The following is a 10004-nucleotide window of genomic DNA, read 5'->3' as shown; positions in this document are numbered from 1 at the left end:
GGTGGGTGATGGTGATTAGCTGCTTTTCCTCTAGCCTTACACTGCTAAATTAGGGACGGCTAGCACAAATAGACCTCGTGAACCTTTTGTAAAATTCAAACCAAACCAAGACTTCAAAAAATGGAAGGAAGAGAGCTGTGCTTAAAACTAACGTGTGACTATGTGAATTATTTACGATGGATGAGTTAAAAAATTTATTGCTTGGCATAGTTTGAAAAAAAAAAACGTATACAGTTATTAAGTTACTGCATGTCTTGAAAAAAATTGTTTAAGTAATTGTAAGACAAATTAATTGACTATTTAATTTTATATTCCATTCGAAGTACTCAACTTTTTTATGGTAATACTTGCCGAAACCCGCAAATCATTTGCAGTAGTTTTCAGGCCTTTCACTTGAATCTTCCTTATTCTATCATTTTCATGCACTCAATGTAAGTTACTTTTTCTTTCAGGTATTATGTGTTAAATCGATAAATTTATTTAATAAAATTACGCGTAAAGTAATTGTATTTATAATAGTGTACAAAGTATAAAACAAGAGTGAACGTTTAGTGTATGACGTGGTTGTGCGATTGAAAAAAAGAAACGCACAAAAACGAATAATGAAACTCGAAGTAAAGTAAAAAAGTAACTAAAAGATGTTTATAGCAGTCTATAAAATGAGCTAAAGCTAAATAAAGTAAACCTAAAATTGTAATAAAGACAAACTTAGTTGTGATACAAAAACGTCTGAATGGGTGTTCAAAACGCGATAAGCATTTGGTTTTAAACGAACTGCGCACGTGTATTTTCAGATCTGTCAAATTCTTTACAAATAAAAAACTAAATTTAAAATCAAAATTAGTCAAAGTCAGTCGAATTGTGATTATAACAGAAAAAAACTACAAAAACTACGTGTGTCTTTGTTAAATTTGTGTGTATTGGTTTAAATTTTCGTGTCTGATAGGATGTTCTTCATTTTTTGGGTGTATTCATTCGTGTTCATTATGACTATAGCGTTACCTTTATCTGCTTTTAGAATTTTTATGCTTTTGTCTTGTTTTAGGTTTTTAATGGAATTAATGTCTCTTTTTGTAAGGTTGTTTTTTAGTTTTCTGTTTTGTAAAATTATGTTGATGGTTTTGTGAGAAAATTCTTTTTTTCAAATCCAACAAAGACACACGAGACATAACTGAACAAATTACTACTACAAATGAAAAAAGCCAACACAATTTCACAAACACTTTATTCCTACCTACGTAAAACCGACTCACGCACACACAAATATACGGCATCCCCAAACCTCATAAACCAGATTGTCCATTACGACCAATAATGTCCACATATGAATCGTTTAATTACAATCTTGGTAAATACATAGCATGGGCATTCTCCAAATATGTAACATCAGCCAGCTCATTCATCAAAGACTCTTTTAATTTTAAGTCTAATCTAAATCAACTTAATCATAAAGACTTAATGGTCAGTTTCGATGTTATATCCCTCTTTACAGAAGTTCCAACCACTGAAGCCTGCAAGATAGCCTTAGAACTCTATATCCGAGACCCTAACCCAACTATAGACATTCCCAGTAACCAATTAGCAACCCTCATAAAGACAAACTTCATGTTCAACAACCACAACTATATACAAACAAATGACCTAAGCATGGGCAACCCAGTATCACCAGTTCCAGCCAATATTTTTATGACACAAGTTGAAACACAAGCAATTAACACAGCATTACATCCATCACTATACTGGTACAGATATGTAAATGACACGGTTGCGGGATTCAAATCTACAGAACACATACTTAATTTTTTCAATCACATTAACTCTATACATCCCAATATTAACTTCACATGTTAACAGGAAGAAAGCAATCAAATATCATTTCTTAACCTCAAAATTACAAGAACCGACACACAATTCAAAACAGAAATCCACCGAAAAATCACCCATACTGGACTATACATTCCTTGGGACTCAACACATGAAACAAAACAAAAACTCAACATACTAAGAAGCCAAATAAACACAGCCATAAAACTATGCTCACCAGATAAAATTAACGATGAATTAGACAAAATAAAACAATACTTCATCAACATCGATAAGTTTCCTCCACAAACCGTAGAAAACATTATACGCACACACCTAGACAAAAAGCAAAATCAACTAACAAAAGTAAATATACCCCACGATTTAAAAAAAAAAAATCACGAGACCATATACTGCTGTATACCATATATTCCTGACATCAGCAGACAAATAACCAACATTTGGCAAAAACTAGTAACAAAATATGACATTCCAGTTAATACCAAATTTATTCAAAAACCAGGCACAAAACTGAGGTCTATACTATGTAAAAACTACACTGACAAACACCACACCAACACTATTTATAAAATACAATGTGATAACTGCCACGACTTCTATATTGGAGAAACAAGTAGAAAAATGGAAACCAGATTCAAAGAACATAAAAAGTCACCTTCACACGTTTTCGAACACTGCAAATCAAATAAAGACAACATAACCATAGAAAACACTCAAATACTAAATAAAGAAACAAACATAAACAAACGCAAAATTAAAGAAGCCTTACTAATACAACAACTTAAACCCAAAATAAACCAATATAAAGGAACTCCTTTATACCTATATTAATATAATAAAATAAATAAAATTATATATTCAAACATCTAATACCGCCCTCTACATTCCGATACTCAGTTATACAACCCCTTTCAAACTTGTGGTCAGCTTCCGGTCAGTTACCTCTTTCTTTGTGAACCTGACGATGACCGAAGAAGGTCGAAACGTTGTTCGCTCTTCTATGTAAAATATTTTCTCAACCCAAACGAGCCGTTTTTGCATATATATTTCTCTACAAGTGGATTTTCTCGAACACAATATTGTTTGTTTTTTTCAAAACGAGTTTTAAATTAAACTCAAAGTAACATGTATACATCTTATTTGCTTCCAAGGGGTGTGTTGCAACCAATTTAGTACGACGGAAGATAACTTTAGTGAGTTTCCAATAAATACATAAACACTGTATCAGTGTAGATAACACAGTAGGTATTGCTGGATTAGTGTTACTACTAACTTAATTTACTGATTTACAAGGAATATATACAAATTCATGACAAAAGAATGAAAATGATATTTTTATTAGTTTTGACGACTTTTGTATCAATGCACAGTGTGTTTCGAAGACCTTTTAAAATCTGTTGTCACGTGTAAGGTTTCACCGAATCATAACTGGCATCTGTTGGTCGTTTCTTATACTATACCACTACTCTAATTATTAATATTATCTATAATCAAATCAGCCTATACAAGCCTTAGATCATCACTATATAACATAAATACTCGAGTTTTCAAGGTCACTGATTAAATGGAGCTCTCTACTTTAAATCTGGGTATCTTTTAAAAGTGTTGTTTTAGCACAAGTATATTTTTAAAAAATAATGCGACAATCTACCTAAAACGTTTCATATATATATAAATAGATTTTGTTTGTTTATTTGGGAATTTCGCACAAAGCTACTCGAGGGCTATCTGTGCTAGCCGTCCCTAATTTAGCAGTGTAAGACTAGAGGGAAGGCAGCTAGTCATCACCACCCACCGCCAACTCTTGGGGTACTCTTTTACCAACGAATAGTTGGATTGACCGTCACATTATACACCCACACGGCTGGGAAAGCGAGCATGTTTATCGCGACGCGGGCGCGAACCCGCTACCCTCGGATTACGAGTCGCACGCCTTACGCGCTTGGCCATGCCAGGCCGTATAAATAGATAGATAGATTATTAGAATACCTTGGCTCGCAAATTATACAAGAGCTTAAAAGTTATAAACTTTTGTCAAAATAGTAAGGGAGAAATGAAAATTTCGGTAAACATGTATTTTTAACAGTTTAACGAGAATTATATGAATATAAATTTTGTGTATTTCAGACGAATAACAAACATCTAACGTAATTGTTTTTTATCTTCTATGGCCTTCTCAATTAAATATTGAGACGTTCGTAGACCACCTTCAAGATCTATTTGAGCACGTTATAACGTAAAAGCATTCATATTAGTATAAATTATAGATGAAATTTTAACGCATGATCAACGGGTGTATTCTGGAAATCGTAAAACTCTGAATAAACGCCTATATATTTACAATGGTCACCTTTCCCTGACATTAGACATTTTAAAATTAAATTCGATTTTATTACTTTTTTTCATTGGTGTCTGTGAAAACTTTAAACATGACATATTTAATTTTGTTTGGGATATGATATTAACATTAGGCCTATAACGTTTTAATGAAGTTCTTTAGCGAATTTAAAGAAAAATGTCGCTAAACTGTCATATCCGTTGCTGACAACACGTTTCTCTCAGTCCACATCTCTTCTACTCTTATAGGATACAACAAACACGACAGTGGTCGGAACAACATTTAACTAAATCATTTGAAAGCAGACATTAAAGGAATAATATTCAGGGGCGCAGCCAGGGGTGGGGGTTGGGAGTTAAACCCCCCATGGACCCAAACATTTTAGATAAGTTCAGTTGCCACCTGTGAAGGTTCATAAAGATGCATGGCAGATAATTTCATACACAACAAATGGTCAAATGCAAATTTCTGATTGAACACTCTTTTAATACAGCAAGTTTTGTCAGAACTAGAAAAATACAATCGAATATCTATAAAAGGCTTAAACGCCTGTTCGTTCTTGCCAGGACATCTACAACACAGTTTGGTTCAACTTTAATATCACGGTGAATGTATAATGAGGCCAGGCCATTCAATCAATCTTCAGTGGTGGTATTTCTCAAATACGTTTTGAGTCTTCTGAGAGTTGAAAACGAACGCTCCACTGAGCTCGTTGACACAGGCAGCGTGGCAAATACTTTCAACAGTCTAGAAATGACTGGGAACATTTCTGCATTGCACATTGTATATGCATCTAAGACATGTTTTGGTCTGCTGTTCGCAAGTGATTCGTACCAAACCCTAAGTTCACCTACTGCAGCTAGTGAAGTGCTGTCAATGTCAGCCTTGTATATATTGACCAACTCTTTAATTTGGTCACATTGTTGTGCTGTAGGTTCTGACCGTTCTGTAGTAGATCCTGATGGTAGTAAACACATAAAGTTTATAAGGAGAGTTTTGTGACTGGACAGACGGTCACATATTTGTGAAAGACAGTGATTAACGAATGGTACAAATACAACAATACGAAAGTACTCCTCAGGGCTAATGGTTTGTGAGTTAGCACGGTACATCTGTCTTTTAGCCTGTCTTGGCATTATGATGTTAATTTGAAGCTCACTACATAGAGTTTGAGCCTCACAGAAAATGTTGTTAAATTCATCCACAGTATTATTTCTGAGTGAATGGATTAAATCTTCCACTATTTCTGCGTGATGCATCGCAGCACCTAAATCAATGTTCTGTTGCTGCAGTAAGTTGCACAGAGGTAAACTAAAGAAAACAATTTAGCAATGATAAGTAGAGTGATGATGAATTCTGGCTGTGCTATAGAACACAACAATTGATTGCCTTGCGTGGCAGAATCTCTGTCTTGCCAACCTGATATAGTCTTAAGGGCATCTGCAACTGCATGGATTAATTCTAGAAGGACAATGACTGAGTCATGCCTCTCAATCCACCAGGTGGGAAGAGACTTTTCAAACTTTTTTTTTTTTTCGATTCAGGTGCTTTATTCTCCACCGAAAGAGCCAAAACGTGCTTTCGTTTGGATGAATTGAGAAAGTTTTTAGCTAGAAATTAGTTAGTCAGTTAGTTATCACCACTCGATTCCATCAAGGAACATAGGGCCGCAATCACTTGCGGATTCTTCAACAGGTATTTAAGTGAGTAGGTTGTTAGCCCACTGCACCGAGCCGTCCCTAATTTAGTAGTGTAAGACTAGAGGGAAGGCAGCTAGTCATCACCACCTACCGCCAACTCTTGGGCTACTCTTTTACCAACGAATAGTGGGATTGACCGTCACATTATAACGCCCCCACTGCTGGGAGGGCGAGCATGTTTGGCGCGACGCGGGCGCGAACCCGCGACCCTCGGATTGCGAGTCGCACGCCTTACGCGCTAGGCCATGCCAGGCCCAAATGCTAGAAATTACTCCCATGCAATTTCGCACAGGACCTTCTTTACAAGCATCAAAAATTACCAAGTTTAGGGAATGGGCACTGCAGTGTACATAGGGTGCAAGTGGGAATTTATCAGTTATGTGTCTCTGGACGCCATTGAATTTCCCACTCATAGAGGCAGTACCGTCGTACCTTTGTCCTCGCAGGTAAGCCATGTCAATACCATATTCATAAACATCATAAACAGGTATAAATTGCAAAAAAAAATCTTCTCTCATTGCAACAGAGTTGTCATTGGCATGCAAATATCTAGCACACAGCAAAAATTGTTCAATGCCTGAAATATCTGTTGTTTCATCAGCTAATATTGAGAAACACTTTGCAGCATTAACCCTGTTGACCAAAGCATCAAGAACATGAGTATTACAGGCATTGATGATTTCATTTTGAATTTGAGGACTCAGATACGTAGCATTCTTCTTTGTACTCTTAAGGCTTGCTGAAAGCTTGACATCACCCTTTGCTCTGTAGTGCAAAATTGCCCGAAAATTCCCATAATTATTGATGGACTCCTCTTCAGTTTCACCAACAAACATTGGACCAGAATCATATTTTCCTCTCAAAGCTAAACCCTGTCTCCCACACAGCAATAATAAGCATTAAATATTGCCGGTTCTGTTCAATTTCTTGCTTGTAAGTTGCATCAAGCTGCAAGTGCACAGATGAACTTGTGTTTACGACTTGTAGAAAATTGTTAGCTTTTTCTTTGCTGTCTTGGTTGTACTGTTTCAATTCATGTGCCTTGAAGTCTTCAACAGCCTTCTTCCAGTTTGTGTATGGAAATTTCACTAGTCCCAATTTTTGGCTTCCAACACCAGCACCATCAGGAGCAAAACGACAGCAGTACTTGCAGAAAGCACCCTTTGTATGTTGACTGTAGAGTAGCCATCTCCACTGTGAAAGACAACGATGCTGAAAACGCAGCTTTCTTGGACCACACTGGGGGGAAAACATAATCACTCCCTGGCTTCCAGGCATTCTCAAGGAGGCATTTCTTGATTTCAGCGTTTATCTAAAAGAGACAGAATGACATAGTTCTAATTAAATTATTTTGCGCATAGGAAAGTTTGTTATGAGAGTACAATAACCTCGAAGAGAAAGGCTTAGAGCTGTACTTCACAGAGCAGGCTTAATATCCTGTGGCTGTAGACCTACAATCACTAGCAGCGATGAATATTCAGTCTAAAACTCATAAGAGTGTTTGCATGATTTTTAATACAAAATTAATATAATGAGGAGTCGACTTACCTGTTTACCAATGCTAACATCGTCAGAAATGTAATTTCCAATGTCCCAGACTGGACTTGAGGTGATAGTGGCAGTACTGGTAGAAGGCCACAGTGATGACTCTGACAACTCAGTTGATAATTCTGATTCAACCTGATTGGCTGCAGCAGATTGATCAGGTTCAGCCCCATGAATGGGTTTAAAGAACCCATGCAGTGTCTTTTGCTTTTTCAGGCTTGACATAGTGAACGATTGTTTATCGCAACCTCTGTTCGTCAACGTCACATTCACAGTGCCATTGGCGCCATCTATAGTGAATGATTCACTATAGATAGCGCCAATGGTACTAGGTTAGTAACATGGTGCTGCCAGCCTACCACGGTGCCACCCACTGTTTATTTGTGAAGTTAATTCTTGAAATCCAGGGAATCTGAACATACACTGTTAATGATAATTGAATACTATATACTATACGTATATTGTGCACTCTCCTGAATGACTCTACATTTAATATGTTGATGACAGGAGTGTAGACCTACTTTGCTGGGCCTGATGACTTTAAGTTACATATTATATATATAGGCCTATATATTTATCTATGATTAAAAAATACGACAAACACCTCAGTGTGCCATTCTGAAATTTGGCAAAAAGGTGGTCTCAGAATGCATAATTCAGGCTTTTCTTTTACGTTTTTATTAAAAAATTTCCCGGAGAAATCATGTCCCAGGACCCCCCTAGCATGGCTTCGCCTCCCCAATGGCTATTTCTGGCTACGCCCCTGATAACATTAATAGACTCAACACCGATAATATTATGAGAAGTAAAAGTGTATTATATCGTTTTTAATATGTAATCATTTAATTTATGAAAAAGATGAAGGTTTGTGGCTCTTTGTGGAACAATATATTTATTTCCGAACAACGTTTCGTTTCTAAAGGAAGAGAAAAAGAGAAAGAAAAAAAGTTTGAAATAAAAACAGGAACGTCTAAATGACGTATAATAACAGCGCTGAGGCTATGTACCAATGAAAACGTGAAAAACGAAATTTTAAACATAAGAGAATGTTTGTTAAAAAACAAAAACAGAAAGTGATACACTCTAAACATAACTGATGACACAAGAGAAAATGAACACCTACGGAACAACAAGAGAATCGAACACAAAGCACGCAAGAAGTGAACAATTGATTAAGTTATGGTACAAGTTAAGCAAAAAACACAAATCACACTCAAAAACTAAAATCGTAACTAAACCAGGGACCAACATTAAGCTTTCTACCGAAGTGTTATAATAATAGCAGTAGTACAGCGTATAAGATAAAATGTTTATATTGCGAATATTTCTGCACACGAGAATAACGACTAGATGTAAGGAAGATGACAAAAGAAACAAGTCAAATATAAATGAACATTTTTTTTTTAGAATTAAGCACAAAGCTACACAAGGGGCTAGGTGTGGTCTGCTCACCACGGGTACCGAAATCCGGTTTTTAGTAGGGAAGTCTGCAGACATACCACTGTGCCACCGGGAGACCAAATGAACATATTATTAAAATAAAACACGAAATAAATATTAAATTTAAATGTGTTACAATGCAACGATACGAGTATCGTATCGTGAAGCCATTGTATAGATACATTGTCCAATATATTACGATTTACGTATCTTCACAAAACTTGACAAGTTTTCAGTAAACATCACGATAAGTAATTTGTACAGAAAAAAACAACAACACAATTTATAGTGAAGTATTTTTGCTACAATATTAATGATTCAATAAAGAAAGATGATTATTAAGTACATGTTGTCTGCAAAGTAACATAAATTTAAGGTTGAGACGTATGTATCAGATAATTATGAATATTAAAAACGTCCGTTTCGACAATATTTTATGATCACCAGATGTCAGTCAAGTCGTGTTAAGTCCCATCAGTTGGCTCAGTGGTACGTCTGCCGATTTAGACTGCTAAAAACCGAGTTCCGATAACTGTGGTGAGCAGAGCACAGAATGCTCATTGTGCAACTTTGTGCTTAATTCTAAACAAACAAAATGTCATCTTAAAACTTTTATTTTTAAAAAAGTGAGTTCCTTGTTATTGAGACTTAATTCATCATAACAGATTAACAATAACAAAACAACTACAGAATATTTTTTACTACTCTTACCAGCAGCTATTTAGTTGATTCAAAACTGAGAAGTTGGAAAAAAAACACCTCTGTAAGGTATAAATACTTAAATAAGACAATGTTAGTAATAAATGACAGGCGAGACTGTCATACTCTGTAACAAACAAGTAGTAAAACTTGTATCTAGATACGTATTGTATCAACTATTATGACGAGATATGCAATGGTAATTAAAATGTTGAATTTATGTTTAAAAAAACTAAGAAAGGAATATTCTTTAAACCGAATACTCAAAACTGTCACTGTCTCTTTACAACAGTTTCAAATATGAGATTCGTTTAGTTGTATTGTTAAAAAGTGTACATAGGGCTCAGCCGGGATTTGAACCCGGGACCTCTCGCACCCGAAGCGAGAATCATACCCCTAGACCACTGAGCCATATGAAAATATTTATTTAAGTTATTAATTAAGGAATTATTACTATT

The 10004-nt window shown here is 35.7% G+C and overlaps 1 non-coding gene across 1 annotated transcript; it reads right to left on the bottom strand.

The window, feature by feature from the left end:
* Positions 1–9885: 9885 nt before the first annotated feature.
* On the bottom strand, positions 9886–9957 carry TRNAP-CGG (transfer RNA proline (anticodon CGG)). Its single transcript has one exon. It is a non-coding gene; the product is annotated as a tRNA-Pro (tRNA).
* Between the last annotated feature and the right edge of the window lie 47 nt (positions 9958–10004).

The sequence above is a fragment of the Tachypleus tridentatus genome, chromosome 13 (genome assembly GCF_004210375.1).
Source record: "Tachypleus tridentatus isolate NWPU-2018 chromosome 13, ASM421037v1, whole genome shotgun sequence".
Lineage (NCBI taxonomy): Eukaryota > Metazoa > Arthropoda > Merostomata > Xiphosura > Limulidae > Tachypleus > Tachypleus tridentatus.
The sequence above is the reverse complement of the archived record's forward strand: the minus strand, read 5'-3'. Positions and strand labels throughout refer to the sequence as shown.